Genomic DNA, 17600 nt, shown 5'->3' on the forward strand with positions numbered 1-17600 from the left:
TACCTATCTTTTCTCTACCACTTATCCTTGCCTCTCTATCTTCTTTTCTCTTTATCTTACTCCATTTGCTTGCCTACCTCTTCTCTTTAACATCCATTTCTTTCTTTGGTTTTCTTTCATTATTCCCTCTCCCCTTCCTCTTTTATTATCCTTTGTCCAAGCTTTAGACAACTGTGCCCATAAGTTTGTTGATCTTAGAGAGCCACCATGGCAGCCCTCATGACTGAGGGGTTTGCAGCTAAACAACCCAAAGGCACGTGAGGGAGAGAAGGCAGCTGGGGGCTCCTGGATGCTATACAGCAGAGGTGAGGGCAGTGTAGTAGTATCAGTATAGTATTGAGTGACACAAACAATAAAGTAAAAAGTAGAGGTGGGTAGAGTATATACTGGCCACAAATACAATCTACACAGCCTTAGATCAATGTTTTACTAAGTTGACAACAAACAGAATAGAAAATAGCATCAGACAGGAAGTGATGCAGATTGGAAAGAGAGAGAAAGAAAAAAATAAAGAGACATGCAAGCAAAACAGCAGCATTAATAAGTAGTCATGACTAGAAACAGACCTTCAGGATGGATATTAGGAACTTGGGGCACACACAGAGGATAAAACATAAAAAACAAAGTGGTGAACTGTGACTTTGCAATACTTGACACAAGGGAAAAGAGGTGTGTTAATTAAATGACAGTACCATGTGAGAAACTCAATATATATTTATTGGTTTTACTTGAAACTTATGTTAATATGACTTTGGAAAAATAATTGTTGTCCTGAGACTTATGAATAACCTAAGTCAATTTGAGAGCCAAAATAAAATCAAGCACCTTTTCTGTTCAGACAATAATGTGGACTGACAAGCATAGATATTCTTTGTTAATCCACCCTACTGGACCTGAAGGTAAACCCCATCACAACAAGGTGCCTTTGAGAGTCTTTCATCCTAACTAGTTATTGATTTGTAAAAAATCATAAGAGTGCCATATCAAATAGCTATTCCCAAATTGTTACCCTGGATCAACAGAGAGTAAATATTGGCATTTTTCATACAGCAATCGGCTATTTGGGAATAAGATAGCCTTCCTGGAGGGATGGAAATAAAGTGCTTAGCAGTCATTTATGAATCATATAATATTAGACACCAGTAATTTGTCATTCAGCACAGTGTTCTATAATCACTAGAGAAGCCATTCAACTGCTCTCAGACATACCAGGTATGATCATCTAGGAAATGTGACCCGTTAGCCTCAATATACCAAGTCTTCACTAATGTATCATAACTTTAGACTGGAAATTAAAGACCAGTACAAAAGACCAGGCTACCTCAGTTAAGCAGCATCAATGAAAGTGCTAAATAAATTGGAAATGTAAAAGGATATTCATTTTAGTTACAGTAATTAATCAGAACGAAGTGATGATCCAGTTCACCTACACAGTGACTGACACTGATCATAAAAGTACTTTAAGTAATATTAATCATTAATTAATTTTGCAAATGTTTGGTTAGTACCTACTATGTGCATGGCACTCTGTCAGATGCTGCAAAGAAGGCATATTCATACATAAAGAAATAATCTCTAGCTTCAAGTGGCTTGCAATCCAATAGAGGGAAAAGACATTTTTTCAGAACTCTCATATAATGAAATATACGATTATGAGCATAAGCGGTAAATAATGACAATGTGCCAAGACTGTGCAAGGAGAAGTGACACTAAAGTCTCTTTTATAGGTAAAGTCAGGTGAGGCTATATATAAAAAAATCATTTGTACATTTATTTTAAAAAGTATAGACTTGAACATGGCGGCGAGGAGACGCTGCGAGTAAGATCTCCCATTAAAAAAAAGTTAATAGGGAGGAAAAGCGGCAGGTCCCAGTGAGAACTGGGACACGGAAGATAAACAGACGACTCCAGCAAACTGCCCGAAGAAGAAAGTTGCCATAAAAGAGGACGAGAAGGGAGGGAAGCGCAGAACCCTGCTCCCCTCCCCCGCCCACAGAGGCGGCACTCTCCCACCGGCAGAGAAGAGGGAAACAACAAACCAAAACGGCCAACAAGAAAAACGGACACAGCAAGCGGGACTGTGAGTGGAAAGGAACTATTGCAGCCACCACATCCCGTGAACGGGAGCTGAGGCGAACCCTGCAGGATCCGCCGCGGAGGTGAGCTCCAGGCGCCATTAAAGAGAGCCCCGCCCCCCAGGAGGAGACCAGCACCAGCACATAGCCCCGGCCGCCCAGTAAGCCTGCGCGGAAAGTGGCGCTGATCCAGACTGGATCACAGCTGCCCAGGTCCCCCTCGCCTGCGACCTAGGCTTGCGGGGAGACGACCTAGGCTTGCGGGGAGATGGCAGAGGCCCTCCCTGAGTGAGCAGGAACAAGGTGCCCAGGCAGGGGAGCGGGATTCAAAAGGCGCCATTCCCGCGCCACTGATCTGGGCTACAGCCCGCGTCGCGTGGAACTGAGGGCTTTGGAACTGAGACCCGGGGCACGAAATTAGGGGCGTGGGTTCCCCACGAAGGTGGGGCACAAGGCAGACACAGCACCCCAAAGCCGTTGAGGTGTACCCTACCATCCCCGCTCTGCTCCCTGTCCCAAGGGGTGGAAAATCAGCTCCCCAAGGGCTCCGGGAGAGATCTCTGGCGCCACCTAGCGACTTGACCCCAGCACAGGCTACTGAAGGAGCTAGTGGCCAGCTGGGGAGTTAGCCCACACCTGGCTCCTTCCGAACAAGTAGTCTGAGCCCACAGGGAGAGCGAGCACCCACAGCCAGGGCAGACCAGGCGCGCAGAAGAGTGTGCCTGAGACCAGACACGCAGGGAGTGTGTCCCACATCACCATTTTAGAACAGGGACATTTCTTCAGTAAAGACTACCTGCAGAAGGCTTCCTCAGAAGCCAGAGGTGAGCGGGGGAAGTTCGCCCACGCCAGACCCCCTCTGGCCTGCAGTCCAAGCCCAGAGGGGAGCAGGAACCCACCGCCGGGGCAGACCAGGCGCACAGGGGAGTGTGTCCCCACATCGGCATTTTAGAACAGGGACCTTTCTCCATTAAAGGCTGCCTGAAACTGACAGATGACTCCTGGAAGAACCAGAGGGGAACAGAGAAGCCCACCCAAGATGCCGGCCAGTCCCAACAACACAGTGTCCCAACGCATACGGCAAATTAGAAAACAGACAGTAGGGAGGAGAAGAACCACACGCAACCTAGCAACTCTCCAGAGAAAAAGCACACCACAAAAAGAAAGCCAGCCCCCAGATTGCAAAGACAATAACTTGGAAGAATTTCTGAGCCTTCCAGAAAAAGAATTTAAAATTGCCGTGATTAAAAAACTGACAGAAGTCATAAAGGAAAACAATGATAAGGGAAAAATAATCAACGATCAGAAGAATGCAATTGAGTCCCTAGAGAGGGAAAACAATGGTCAGAAGAAAGAAATTGAGTCCCTAAAGAGGGAAGTAAAAGAAATGCAGGAGATCAAAGAATTAATGGAAGAACTAAAGAATTCTGGGAAAAGCAATGAAAGCAGAATAGATGAAATGGAAGAACGAATAAGTAATCTTGAAGACACAGAAATAAAAAGAACCAAAACAGAAAAGGAAAGAGAAGTACGAAGGAAAAAGAACGAAGAAAGACTTCGGGAACTATCTGGCTCCATGAGGAAAGGAAATATAAGAGTTATAGGAATACCAGAAGGAGAGGAGAGAGATGTAGGAACAGAGAAAATATTCAAAGAGATAATTGAAGAGAACTTCCCAAATGTGAAGAAGGAGCTGAAAATTGATATACAAGAAGCAAGAAGAACACCAAACTTCCACGACGAAAGGAAAAATACAGCAAGACACATAATAGTAAAGCTCCCAAGAATCCAGGACAAGGAAAAAATAATGAAGCTGGCAAGAGGGAAGAAACAGATAACATTCAAAGGAAAACCAATCAGGCTGACATCAGACTTCTCCGAAGAAACACTACGGGCAAGGAGAGAGTGGAGGGACATAGTCAACAGACTCCAAGAAAACAGATGCCAACCAAGAATACTCTATCCCGCAAAGCTCTCCTTCCTCTTTGAAGAAAGAATATGGACCTTCCCAGACAAACAGAAACTCCGGAATTTCATTGCAACTAAACCCCCACTCCAAAAAATACTACAAGGAGTCCTAAAGCCAGAACCTCAGAGGGACGAATAACAATGAAAGAAGGCAAGAATAAATAAATAAAATCAAAGGAAAGACAAACACAATGGCAAATACAGATGTTAACATATCAATATTAACTCTAAATGTAAATGGACTAAACTCTTCAATAAAAAGACACAGAGTGGCAGCCTGGATTAAGAAACAAAACCCAACCTTTTGCTGTCTCCAGGAAACACATTTAGCTACAAAAGATAAAAATAGGCTCAAAGTTAAAGGATGGAAAACAATCCTACAAGCAAATGGACCAAAAAAGAAAGCAGGAACAGCTATACTTATATCAGATAAAACAGATTTCAAACTCAAAAAGATAAAAAGAGACCCCAATGGTCACTACATTATGATCAAGGGGACAATACTTCAAGAAGAAATAACACTCATTAACATATACTCACCAAACGAAGGAGCACCAAAATATATCAGACAACTGTTGTCCTCTCTGAAAACAGACATCAGAGAAAACACATACGTAGTGGGAGACTTCAACACACCACTATCAACAATGGATAGATCAACAAGACAAAAAATAAGTAAAGAAACCAAAGCTCTAAATAAGGACCTAGAGCAATTAGGCTTAACAGACATCTATAGAACACTAAACCCCAAAAAAACGGAGTACACATTTTTCTCAAGCGCACACGGATCATTCTCCAGGATTGATCACATACTGGGGCACAAGACAAACATCAACAGATACACCAAGATTGAAATCATATCAACCATCTTTTCTGACCATGAAGGCATCAAACTAGAAATAAACCATAAAAAGAAGGCAAGGAACTTTCCTACCTCATGGAGATTAAAAACCACACTACTGGAAGACCATTGGACTAATGAGGAGATCAAAGAAGAAATTAAAAAATTTTTTGAATTGAACGACAAGGACACTAATATCCTAAATGTATGGGATGCAGCAAAAGCAGTAATAAGAGGAAAATATATAGCAATAGAAGCTCACATCAAGAAACAAGAAAGAACGCAAAGAAACAACCTCATCTCGAAGCTCAAAGATCTAGAAAAAGAACAACAAAAAAACCCCAAAACCAGTAGAAGAAAAGAAATAATAAAAACCAAAGCAGAAATAAATGAAATTGAAACTAAAAAAACAATCCAAAAGATCAATGAAACCAAGAGCTGGTTTTTTGAAAAAATCAATAAAATAGACAAACCCCTAGCCAGGCTCACAAAGGAAAAAAGGGAGAAAGCACAAATAAACAGGATCATCAATGAAAGAGGAGAAATCACAACGGACACAGCAGAAATCAAAAGAATAATCAGTAACAACTATGAACAGTTATATGGAAACAAGTTTAACAATCTAGAGGAGATGGACAAATTCCTACAACTCTACAATCACCCAAAGCTAGATAAAGAAGAAATAGAACACCTAAACAGACCAATTACAATTAGCGAAATTGAAATGGTAATAAAAAACCTCCCCAAAAACAAAAGCCCAGGACCTGATGGATTTACAAATGAATTCTACCAAACATTCAGAGACGAATTAGTGCCTATCCTTCACAAACTCTTCCAAAAATTGAGAAGGAAGGGACAATACCAAACACGTTTTATGAAGCCAACATTACACTAATACCAAAACCGAACAAGGACAACACAAAAAAGGAAAACTACAGGCCAATCTCCCTAATGAACACTGATGCAAAAATCCTCAATAAAATTTTAGCTATCAGAATCCAACAATGTATCCATAAGATAATTCACCACGACCAAGTTGGATTCATTCCAGGGGCACAAGGATGGTTTAACATCCGAAAATCAATCAACGTTATCCAACACATCAACAAAAAGAAATATAAAAACCATATGATAATATCAATAGATGCTGAGAAAGCTTTCGACAAAGTGCAACACCCATTCATGATAAAAGCCCTTGAAATTCTGGGGATACAAGGAACATACCTCAACATCATAAAGGCCATCTATGACAAGCCAACAGCCAGTATCATTCTCAATGGTGAAAAGCTGAAAGCAATTCCATTAAGATCTGGAACAAGACAAGGATGTCCACTCTCACCATTGCTTTTCAATATAATACTGGAAGTCCTAGCCAGGGCAATAAGACAAGAGAAAGACATCCAAGGAATCCAAATAGGAAAGAAGAAGTCAAACTATCACTATTTGCAGACGATATGATATTATACATAGAGAACCCCAAAAACTCCACAGAAAAGCTAATTCAACTCATCAATCAGTTCAGTAAAGTGGCAGTATACAAAATCAACACGCAAAAGTCAGTAGCCTTCCTATACACAAACAATAAATCTGAAGAAGAAGAAATCAAAAAGACCATCCCTTTTGTTATTGAAACAAAAAAAATCAAATATTTGGGAATAAATCTAACAAAAGAGGTAAAGGACCTATACAAAGAAAACTATAAAACACTGTTAAAAGAAATAGAAGAAGACACAAAGAAATGGAGAGACGTCCCCTGCTCATGGATTGGAAGAATAAACATTATTAAAATGGCCATCCTACCAAAAGCAATATACAGATTCAATGCTATTCCAATCAAAATTTCAATGTCATTCTTCAAAGAAATAGAACAATTATTGATGAAATTCATATGGAATCACCAAAAACCCCGAATAGCCAAAGCTCTCCTGAAAAAAAAAGAAGGGAATGGAGGCATCAGACTCCCAGACTTCAAACTATACTACAAAGCCATAATCATCAAAACTGCATGGTATTGGAACAAGAACAGACATACAGACCAATGGAATCGAATAGAAAATCCAGAAATAAACCCACAGATTTATGGTCAACTAATCTTTGACAAAGGAGCAAAGAATATGCATTGGAGCAAAGAAAGTTTGTTCAATAAATGGTGCTGGGAAAACTGGGTCGCTACATGCAAAAGAATGAAGCTTGACCACCACCTCACACCATACACAAAAATCAACTCAAAATGGATTAAAGAACTAGACATAAGACCTGAAACCATAAAATATATAGAAGGAAATATAGGCGAAACACTACGTGATTTGCACATCAAAGACATCTTTACAGACACATCACCCAAAGCAGTGATAGTGAAGGCAAAGATAAACAGCTGGGACTACATCAAATTAAAGAGCTTCTGCACAGCAAAAGAGACAATAACAAAAACAAAGAGAAACCCCACCAACTGGGAGAACATTTTTGCACCCAACACTAATGATAAAGGACTGATCACAAAAATCTGCAAAGAGCTGATGAGACTCAACAACAACAAAGAAAATAATCCAGTCAAAAAATGGGCAGAAGAGCTTAAAAGAAACTTCTCTGAAGAGGAAATGAAAATGGCCAACAGGCATATGAAAAAATGTTCAACATCACTTGTCATCAGGGAAATGCAAATCAAAACTACCATGAGATACCATCTTACACCAGTGAGAATGGCACATATTAAAAAAACTAGCAACAACAAATGTTGGCGAGGGTGTGGAGAAAAAGGAACTCTTCTGCACTGTTGGTGGGAGTGCAAACTGGTCCAACCACTGTGGAAAGCTGTATGGAGATTTCTGGACCTACTAAACATAGAGCTTCCATATGATCCAGCAATTCCACTCCTAGGTATTTACCCAAAGGACACAGAAACATCCATTCCAAAGAACACCTGCACCCCTATGTTTATAGCAGCACTGTTTACAATAGCTAAGCTTTGGAAACAACCCAAATGCCCAAAAATAGATGACTGGATCAAGAAGATGTGGTACATATATACCATGGAATATTACTCAGCATTCAAAAAAGATAAACACATGCAATTTGCAGCAACATGGATGGCGCTGGAAGGGATCATGCTCAGCGAAATAAGCCAAAAAGAAAAAGAAAAATACCGGATGGTCTCACTCATAGCAGGAATCTAGAAAACTTAAATAAGGGACCAGGAAAATGAATAACTATAAGAAAGTGAAAATCAAAATCAACAAAAAACTATGAACCAGAGACACTTTTAGGGGGGCGGGGGTGGGAGGGGAGGGATTGGGGTCAGAATGCGGGGGCTGCAATTGTATGGGGAATATAACAATAAAATTTATTAAAAAAAAAAAAAAAGCAGTCATTAAAGAGATTTATAAAATATAAAAAAAAAAAAAATAAAAAAAAAAAAAAAAATTATAGACTTTGGAGAAACCAACATTGCAGCGAAAACATGTCCCTGTTATAAAAACAAATAATATAGTTGTATTGGATAATCTATTGTTATTCTGAGTCACCAACTTCTCAGCAACCTGCATAACAAAGCAGAAGACAGTGACTACACTGACTACATCTCCCAGAACACTCTGCCCTGAATGGTTCCGAGTGGAGTCAGTCAATGAGAGAAGAGTAAGAATATGTGGAAGACAAAGATATGAGAAATCATCCTTTGGAAACAGACACACATACACAAATGACATATTCTCACTACTGTACCCAGAGTCTGTGAGAGCTGAGTGGTTAATTCAGCATGGCCCTTCTTTCTTTTACTTTATCTTTTTTTAAAGATTATTTATTTATTTATACAAGCACTGGGTACAGTCAGAAGCACGCGAGGTTGAGAGAATTCACCAGAGCCAGAGTAGGCAGCAGAACAGACTGACAAAGTACACTGCTGAGGGCAGGAGAGGTCTGCGCACCATATGGGACCCTCACCGGTGGCTGGGGATCGAACTGGCACTACAGAGGCTGCGGGCAGCTTCGCAACCCAGAGCTCAACCGCTGTGCCACCAGGGGAGGCCCATGGCCCTTCTTTCTATATCAAAACTACAGTATGTTTATGAGTTACTGACACCATTGTTTTCATTTATATTTCTTACCAATGACTCACAATTATTGGAACTATCTTTGTATATTTACTTTTTTTCATGTTTTGCTTAGTTGTACATTAATTGACTTAAATCTCTCTCTATACACATGTGTTAGATAGTCACTTGTTTGGATGACACCTCTTTCAAATTCACTCCTGGATATGCTGTTCATTAATTAATTTATTATATGACACTTTATCTATGAAAATATAAACAAATGGGATTCTAAGCCACTATAAGAATTTCACAAAAGCTGTATGTGATGTCAAATATATTTCATCATATTTTAATGATTATGTTGTGTACAGGTAGCTAGACCCTTTTTCTCCTCCATCTCTGATTACTAAAATATATATATCCACACACGCACAAGTAAAATGCTCCTGGTACGAGTAAAGGAATTAATGGCAGGGTTGTGAAATACCATGTTAATGTGCAAATGTCAAATGCTTTCTTATATGCCAGCAATGAACTATGAGTTTGAAATTAAAAACATAATGCCATTTACATTAACACCAAAAAATATAATATTTAGGTATAAATTGAAATTTGGGTATAAATTAGAATCAAATGAATGATACTATTAGGAACCTACTCATTTTTCTCTCTCTTACTGACTTTCCAAGGGAAGGGAATGAGGAGAAGATAGTTTGTCTTACAGTATCTTTCTACAATTATCTCCCCAGAGTCTAGGTCAAACTAGGATCCTACCTGTCACTGTGTATGGATAAATAAATAAGGACTCTATGTATCAATAAAATACCCCAAAAGATTTGTGGCCAAGAAGTCTGGTCTCATTTTCCAGGCTAATTCAAGAAACCCAAGTGTATATTCTGGTATTTGGAACTGTTGTCATAGCATGTGATCCCATCAATTTAGTGAATGAAAAACAGCATGAGGAAGTTGTCCGCATTGAAGATGTTATTGAAAATTATACAAGTGATTAAGAATAATCCATCTGTATCTATCCCACAGGGGGACCAAAAGCCCTAGCAATGCCCTAGAAGAAGATAGGCATTACAGACTTGTCCTTTATTGAGAACTGAGAGAGTTGGGTCTCTTCCCAAAGCAATCAGAGTTCTACCTTAAAAGGAACAGATGTAGAAACCCTAGAAAATGCCTAAAATAAAGATAAAAAGGGAGCTATTGAACCATTACCACAAGTCCCTCTGGGAACTAATTATATTCTAAAATTAAGGTCTTGATTCACTGTCTCTCTCATGTGAAACCTTGGCACAAATATCCAACTACCTAGTGAGCTTCAAGCCAGTCTTCCCTGTGGGTCATCAGGCATCCTGCCTATTCACCCAACACTGCCAGCGGGCCTTAAGAAGAACTTCACCCACCTAGAACTCTACTTTCTGATCCTCTCTCTCACCTAAGACTTACTCACCCCTTGTCTTATCTTGACTTTGCCCTGCTTTACATAGAGTAATTAATTCATTAGTTAATTAGTGAGTCCAATTAATTCATCAATCTTCTGCTTGAGTCCCTTCTGGGATTCCATGACTCTGTGTTTTTATACTTATTGGAAAGTAGCCATGTCTCAGATTTTACCCTCTCTTCTTCCCAGGTCTATTTAAAAAAAAAAAAAAAAGCAGCTCAGAAAGAACTGGGGGAAAAAAAAAAAAAAAAAAAAAAACAGCTCTCAATCTTTGCCCTCTTGGTATCAGCTTGTGCTAAGTTTCAAAGAAAAGGCAGATAACTTTGAAGATTTTATTTCACAGGGGACAAAAGATAAAAGTCTCTGTCAGGTTGTCATTAGATGCTTAATGTTATTCGTGGTGGGGTGCTGGTGGCTCCCCTCCTCCTATGTAGACCTCTAGCAGATTAGGTTTCAGAGCTTTAATTTGAGAAAGGATTTACAGCTGTGAAAAGTTATAATATCATTTTGATTTGGGCTGTACTAGGCTGGGAAAGCCAGATTACATTTGTATGAAACTGTATTAGAAGATATGACTGAAACCACTAAAATCAAATAAAGGGAAAATTTCCAGAGAGCCTAAAAATTGAGGCCTGTCTTTCCAAAGCTCATACATTGTTTCATTAACTGTTGTTCTGATTTACAAAAAGAGGATCCAAGCAGAAACATAGAAAGTAGGTGGCAAAAATGCCTGTGCTTCTGGACCTGTCCATTAATCAGTCTGTCATCAACTAAATCCAGAGGCAGTTTCTCTGGACAAGAAAAAAATTAATTAACCCTTAGAGAAAGTGGGGAGGTTAGTGGTGAGTAGGGGAGGAAACTTGAAAAGTACCCTGCTTTCATCTCCTGAGGCACTGTCTAATTCGGAGTCTCAGAGAAATCTATCAAGTAGTCTCTGAAGTTTTGCTGAGCTTCAGTCCATCCACCACCACCATATGCTACTGTTTGCATGTGTCGACAGCATCCCCCAGATAATGAGTTGCAGAAATTGTACCTATTCCTTAAAACAATCTTAAAACTATTTTAAAATCCAACCCTTCTCATTTGCACAGCAAACAATAAATCATGTTGGGTACTTCAAAAACCCAGTTTCTTTAAAATGATGCATGGAAACAGTTAGCTGCTGTTTGTTTGTACTTCATAGCTACAAAGACAAGAGCAGATTAACACTATCTGTTAGTAATATTTAGAGACTCCTAACACTGAAATCATTGTGTCAAAGCCTCGGGATCAATAAATTGAAGCCCCCAGTTTCAACTTGAAAGTTATTTATGGTTGGGGAGAATTTGGGAAAGCAGGCTGCCTTTTATCATGAGAGGGAAAATTATTACCTTCCCAAAATAGGGGAAAATCATGAAGACAACTGCGCACATCTTTAGTGATTACCTGTTTGTTAAATAGTTGCTTCCTGTAAGAATGTTTTGTAGTCAGAGCCAATGACAAATGAAGATGTTTCTGATTTTTGCCAGCAACTCTGATCTCTCCATTGCCATAAGGGATGGAAGGACCTGGTTTTCCATAGCAACTACTTTTAACACATTCTCTTTTTTACACCTGTACTTTGCACCTAAAATATAACAACTATCCTAGCTCTAAGGCTAAAGCTGACATGGATGCATGATCAGGTGACTCAAAGTCCTTTGTTTTTTGTAGTCAGAGAAGAACTAATTAATTTAAACATAGTAGAAATTTTACAGGAAGGCACCTCTTATTCAACTGTGAGATGAAATCATCGTTTCTGCAGTGTCATAAAGTGGTGACAAAGGCACAAAATAAAATTTAGGTCCTGCCTTTCAGGTCTGCTTCACCAATAAAACTAATCATATATAAAACAAACGAACAAAAAACTCTCAGATTTTTCAAAAGAATACCTTGTAGAAAGTTTTTGGCTTGGGAGATAGTACACAGAAAGCTAACAACCATAATTTCTACCTAATTCCAAAATCCATGAAAAGGACAAAATGTTAGTATTTTTATCTATTAAATTCAATAAACGGACCTCAGTGTAAATAAGTCTTATTTCTATAATTTAACATTATAGAGGAAAGGGTTAAAGCCAAAATTCTCTTTCTTTTGAGAGTACATTCATTTTCTTTCCACTCTCTCAAGCATTCTAACAGAGGTTCCTGATGAGCCCTAAGAAGACAAAGAAGCATAGCTTTGGCACTAAGCAAGTCATCCAAAACATAAAATCTGGAAATTTGACATTGAACAACTTCAGATGTAGATGTCTTGTAAGAAGAGAATGACAGAAAGAGAGACAGGGTAAGAAGACCTATCCTGTTGCTGACATTTTACTTGTCTGGACTTCAGTTTCTCCCTATGGAAAATGCAAGCACGGATGAAGACAAGTCTGAAAAGCAAGTCAACCTCTACTTATAACTTAAGATAACTTTGGGGCCTCTCTGGTGGCATGGGGGTTAAAGTCTCAGGTCTATCTAGCTGTCACCAGCCACTGCAGTATGAGTTCGATCCCCGGCAAGAGAGGTGACCCACATGGAGAAGCAGACCTCTCCTATCTCACCAACAGCAGTGCATTTCAATAGATCTGTCTGTTCTACTCCCCACTCTATCTCTGGAAAATCCTCTCACCCCCAGCACCTCTGGCCTACACCCCAGTTCTTGTATTCATAAATAAATATTAAAAAAAAACTTAAGAGAATCTTAACTCATAGGAATGAAATAGCCTGAGAATATCATCATAGATAGTTATTCATGGGCACCAAAAGATTGTGTAGTAGAGTACCTGGGAACATGGGGTATGAGTTGCACCATCGGATTTCATATCCTGATGACATCACTGACTAACTCTGTAATCTTAAGCAAATTACTTAACCTCTCTGAGTCAATTTTTCTCACATGAGTCATATCATAGGACACTAGCAATTATTAAATCATGTATAGATACATACATGTATACATAGCTGTTAGCACCAAAAACATACAATATCAGTTGTTGATATTGCTTAGAAATACAGTTAACAATGATTCTATTTAAACATTAAAAAGTAACATTTCCATTCTTGAAACATTCCCTAGCTGAGAATGTATAAAATCAAGAATCAAAATGGAATTAAAAGAAAGAGGACAGTATGTGATGTCCTTGGGATTAATAAAAGTTGCCAAATAAAGCAATCCAAATTTAGAAGAATCTTTTGAGCTATTCTGCAGTAACTGTGTCTACTGTCACTTGGGAAAGGGGAATGTACATTCCAGCATGCTGGAGAGCTGTTCAGAAATGCTAGCTGACCCCTGACAAACCTTCAATCTCCCCAGGAACACAGTTAAGCAGCTTAATTTGGGCAAGTGAGGAGAAAGCATGAGCCCACACCCAAGCACTGCCTGGTTTCCATCTGTGCAATTTAACCATGAGCCCCAGCTTGCCTCTGCGGACACCAAGCTCAGCTGTCAGGAAAGGCTTCAGGCCCATGGTGGTGCCCCAGAAATTTCTGGTTCAGTAGAAAGTGAGGGAATGCACGGTCTCACAGCACATAATTTCCTCATATTTCATGAGTTTCCAGGTTTTAAACAATTTTAACCTCCCCTCTCAGTAGACACAGAAACCACTGTACTCTAAACAAAAATCATCAGACTTAGAGTATCTTGAGTCAGTCTCCAATTAGCACTGTGACCTTGATCAGGTTCTGAATTACCTAAGCTTCACTTTCTCATCTGTAAAATGGACAAAAGCTAACTCCAGTGGGTCCTAGAGAGACATGCACACTCCATACAAATGCCCTGACAGCGTAATGAATTTTTTTTCCCATTCACTTTCTGTCCTGAATTTACACAAGCTGCCAATCTACTCTCACACCCCTGTCTAATTAAAAAAAAAAATAATAAGTTTCAAAAGCTAACAAACTTAACAAGAAAGAATGAATTTGCCACTGCATACATGGCAGTGGGGCAAAGTGACAAGCAGCTTGGGCAGATCAGCCGGTGTGCCACAATTTATTCTTTAATAACTTTTACTGTAATATCTCTGAGACACATCAAAGGACCATAACAACCCAATGTTGGTAATCCCTCTCACATATAACAACTTTCATTACAGAGAGTTAAAGGCATCACTCTGTCTGAAAAATGGGAATCAATAAGGTTAGCTTTTTGTTTTTTCTGTCATGTCCTGGGGAAATAGCATGGGTTGTTTGTTCTCCCCAGTGATACTGTGCTGTATGTGTGGTCAGAGTTGACTCTAAAGGCTGTAGATGAGCAACAAGATGAAAAATCTCTGTGATAAATGGAAAAGGGGAAGGGGACTTCAGAACAAGTCATTATGTCAGAAACCCAAAAGCAATTAATTCTAATTAGTACTAAATGCTGCTTACAAACATTGATTTTGATGTGTGCTGAAAAGTCACTGGGATTCATTTTGACTTGGTCACTTTTGTATTCCCATATGTAAAAGATTTTAATTTAAAAAAAAAAAGGTTTTTAATGTGAATCTCAACAGTGGGGTACTGTTGAAATACTGTAGCAGATCTAATAACACAAACCTAAAAAGTAGTAGGCAGTCATTAATTTCTCCTTTTTCTCCCTATTATTTATAATGCAATTATTAGAGCCAAAAAATACAAAACTACTTATGGATTTTTTAAAAAAATACAGCTAACTTGTAGGATTAATTTTCTGGAAAGGATCATTCTAGATTCCTTAAGAAGCCCAAATCATAATGTATATTTTCCCTTTATTAATAACATATAAAGGTCAAGGATATGCACAGCATGTCAACAGGAAAGGTCATCAAAAAACCACATCTTGTCCTAGTCAGTGGCCAATTTCTGACCTCCCTTCACTTAACCACTTAGCATTTTTTGATACTTGGCTCTTCTCTCCTTCTTCAATCACTTATTTTAAACAGTTCCCCCACCCCATGCACCTATTTTTGTTATATGTTTGTTAATTAATTATTTCCTAATGCCTAAGAATGAAGTCCCTGATATATCATAAGCACACCAGGAATATTTGGTGCCTGACTATTAATATTTCCATGTGATAGATGAAGTGACTAAAGCTCAAAAGATTAAGGCAATTTGCCTAACACTGCATAGTAAATGGATGAGCCAGGATTTGAAGTCAAGGCTTATTAATGCTAAGGCCATATTAACCACAATCGAACCCTGTAGAAGAAAACTCAGGGTAGATGTCCAAGATAGTAAACTGTAAAGAGGCAAATAGCAACTATTTTCAGCTCTGTGTGTTTGTACTAGAACCCTGTGCATATCTGATTAAGATTTGTGGAATTAATGAATTTTGCCTTCATCCTCTAGATAATAAGATCCTTAAGGGTGAAGGATGGGTTTATACACCTCCTATAGCTCAAATACTCCACTTGCCATGATAGGGAATTGGTTTAATTCCTATGGATTTTCCCAAGAGAAACCAGAAGCCTGGTTTTCCAATTCAGTTAGAAAAAAAGTAATGAAGGATTAGGAAAGGCAAGAATTTGAATAATCTATGTTCTTTCTGTTCCAATTAAGAGGTTCTCTATACAGAGAAAGGAAGCATCACCCGAAGTGTGGAAAGTAAAAAATAACTGCTCTCACCTTGCTGGCTTCCCACACTCCTGCCTGCTGAGACTGTCTTTTGGCTACTGCACAAAGAGCCAAAAAGTGACTCCTACACAGCATGAGGATACATTTAGCTGCAGGGCAGGAGATTTCCTCTTGGTCTTTTATTCAGACATTCACAGAAGGGACAGAAGGGACATTCTGTGACCTCATTTTCACTCTGAAGTAGAAGAGTCAAGTGACTTCCTGCCTCTGGTTCTGTGAAACTTCCCCTTTGAAGGCACCATTCTGCTTCTCTAACACCAAGTCCTAAGGACGGACAATTTTCCATTTCCAGTATGGGTGGATTTCCTTGGGAGCAAGCTACTCACTAGGAATCTAGTGAGCAACACCAGAGGAAAAGAAAATGACAGAAGAGAAACACTAGTTTTTTTCTGTGAATCACTATACAGGATCCTCATTCATTAATTTCCCGGGGCCTCCCTGGTGGCGCAAGGGGTTAAGATGCAACCTATGAAGCTATCCGCAGCCACTGCATTACAAATTCAATCCCCGGCTAAGGAGCTACCCACAAGGCACAACAGACCTCTCCTGCCTCACCCGCTGCTCCCCTCAGCAATGTATTTCAGTCAATCTGCCTGTTCTGTTCCCCACTCTGTCTCTGGTGAATCCTCTCACCCTCCACACCTCTGGCCTATACCCCAGTTCTTGTATTTCAATATGGCCATTCTGACAGCGTCCATTTCGAAGCAGGTATGAAAATACTGAAACTTTAATCCTTAACCTAGAGAAATAACTAACTTTGCCTTTCTTAGTGAAGACAATGCCTACACTGGTCTTGATTACTAGAGCATCCCTAGTGCTCAGCATGGTACTGCACATAATTTTTTTATATAATGTTTAATATATTTTATTTTATATAATTCTTACATCATTTATCATTTTTCATTTTTGCACAATGTATGCATTTTCATTTTGGTTATATTCCCCATATAATTTCACTCCCCTTATTTTGACCCTAATCCCTCTTCTCCTCCCCCCCCCATATTCTGTCTCTGGTTTATAGTTGCCTGTTGATTTTGATTTTTTCTTTATTACAATTAGTCTTACAACAGTGAGAATGTCACATATTAAAAAAACTAGAAACAACAAATGTTGGCGAGGATGTGGGAAAAAAGGAACTCTCCTGCACTGTTGGTGGGAGTGCAAAATGGTCCAATCACTATGAAAAGCTGTGTGGAGATTCCTCAACCTACTTAAGATAGAGCTTCCATATGATCCAGCAATTCCACTCCTAGGTATTTACCCAAAGGACACTGAAACATTAATTCCAAAGAGCACCTGCACCCCTATGTTTATAGCAGCACTATTTACAATAGCTAAGCTATGGAAACAACCCAAATGCCCAAAAATAGATGACTGGATCAAGAAGATGTGGTACATATACACAATGGAATATTACTCAGCCATCAAAAAAGATTAACTCATGCAATTTGCAGCAAAATGGATGGAGCTGGAAAGGATCATGCTCAGCGAAATAAGCCAGAAAGAAAAAGAAAAATACTGGATGGTCTCACTTATAGCAGGAATTTAGAGGCATGTGATAATAATTTACTAAAAAATAAATGCCGCCTACTACTACTATAACAAACTTCTACTACAATCATTACTACTCTCTATTAAAAATAA

The 17600-nt window shown here is 39.1% G+C and overlaps 1 protein-coding gene across 10 annotated transcripts in view; it reads right to left on the reverse strand.

The window, feature by feature from the left end:
• Positions 1–17600, reverse strand: part of FHIT (fragile histidine triad diadenosine triphosphatase) — a 1313834-nt gene that overhangs the window by 808312 nt on the left and 487922 nt on the right. Inside the window, exon 1 of one of the 10 annotated variants that reach the window (XM_054695174.1) lies at positions 15948–16023. The exons of the other annotated variants lie outside the window; for them this stretch is intronic. The gene's annotated coding sequence lies outside the window, so the exon portion shown is untranslated. Of the gene's footprint in view, positions 1–15947; positions 16024–17600 lie in introns of those variants that run through there. 10 annotated transcript variants of the gene reach the window in all.

The sequence above is a fragment of the Talpa occidentalis genome, unplaced genomic scaffold, assembly GCF_014898055.3.
Source record: "Talpa occidentalis isolate TD23 unplaced genomic scaffold, MPIMG_talOcc4v2.1 talOcc4.10, whole genome shotgun sequence".
In the NCBI taxonomy this organism is placed as follows: Eukaryota; Metazoa; Chordata; class Mammalia; order Eulipotyphla; family Talpidae; genus Talpa; species Talpa occidentalis.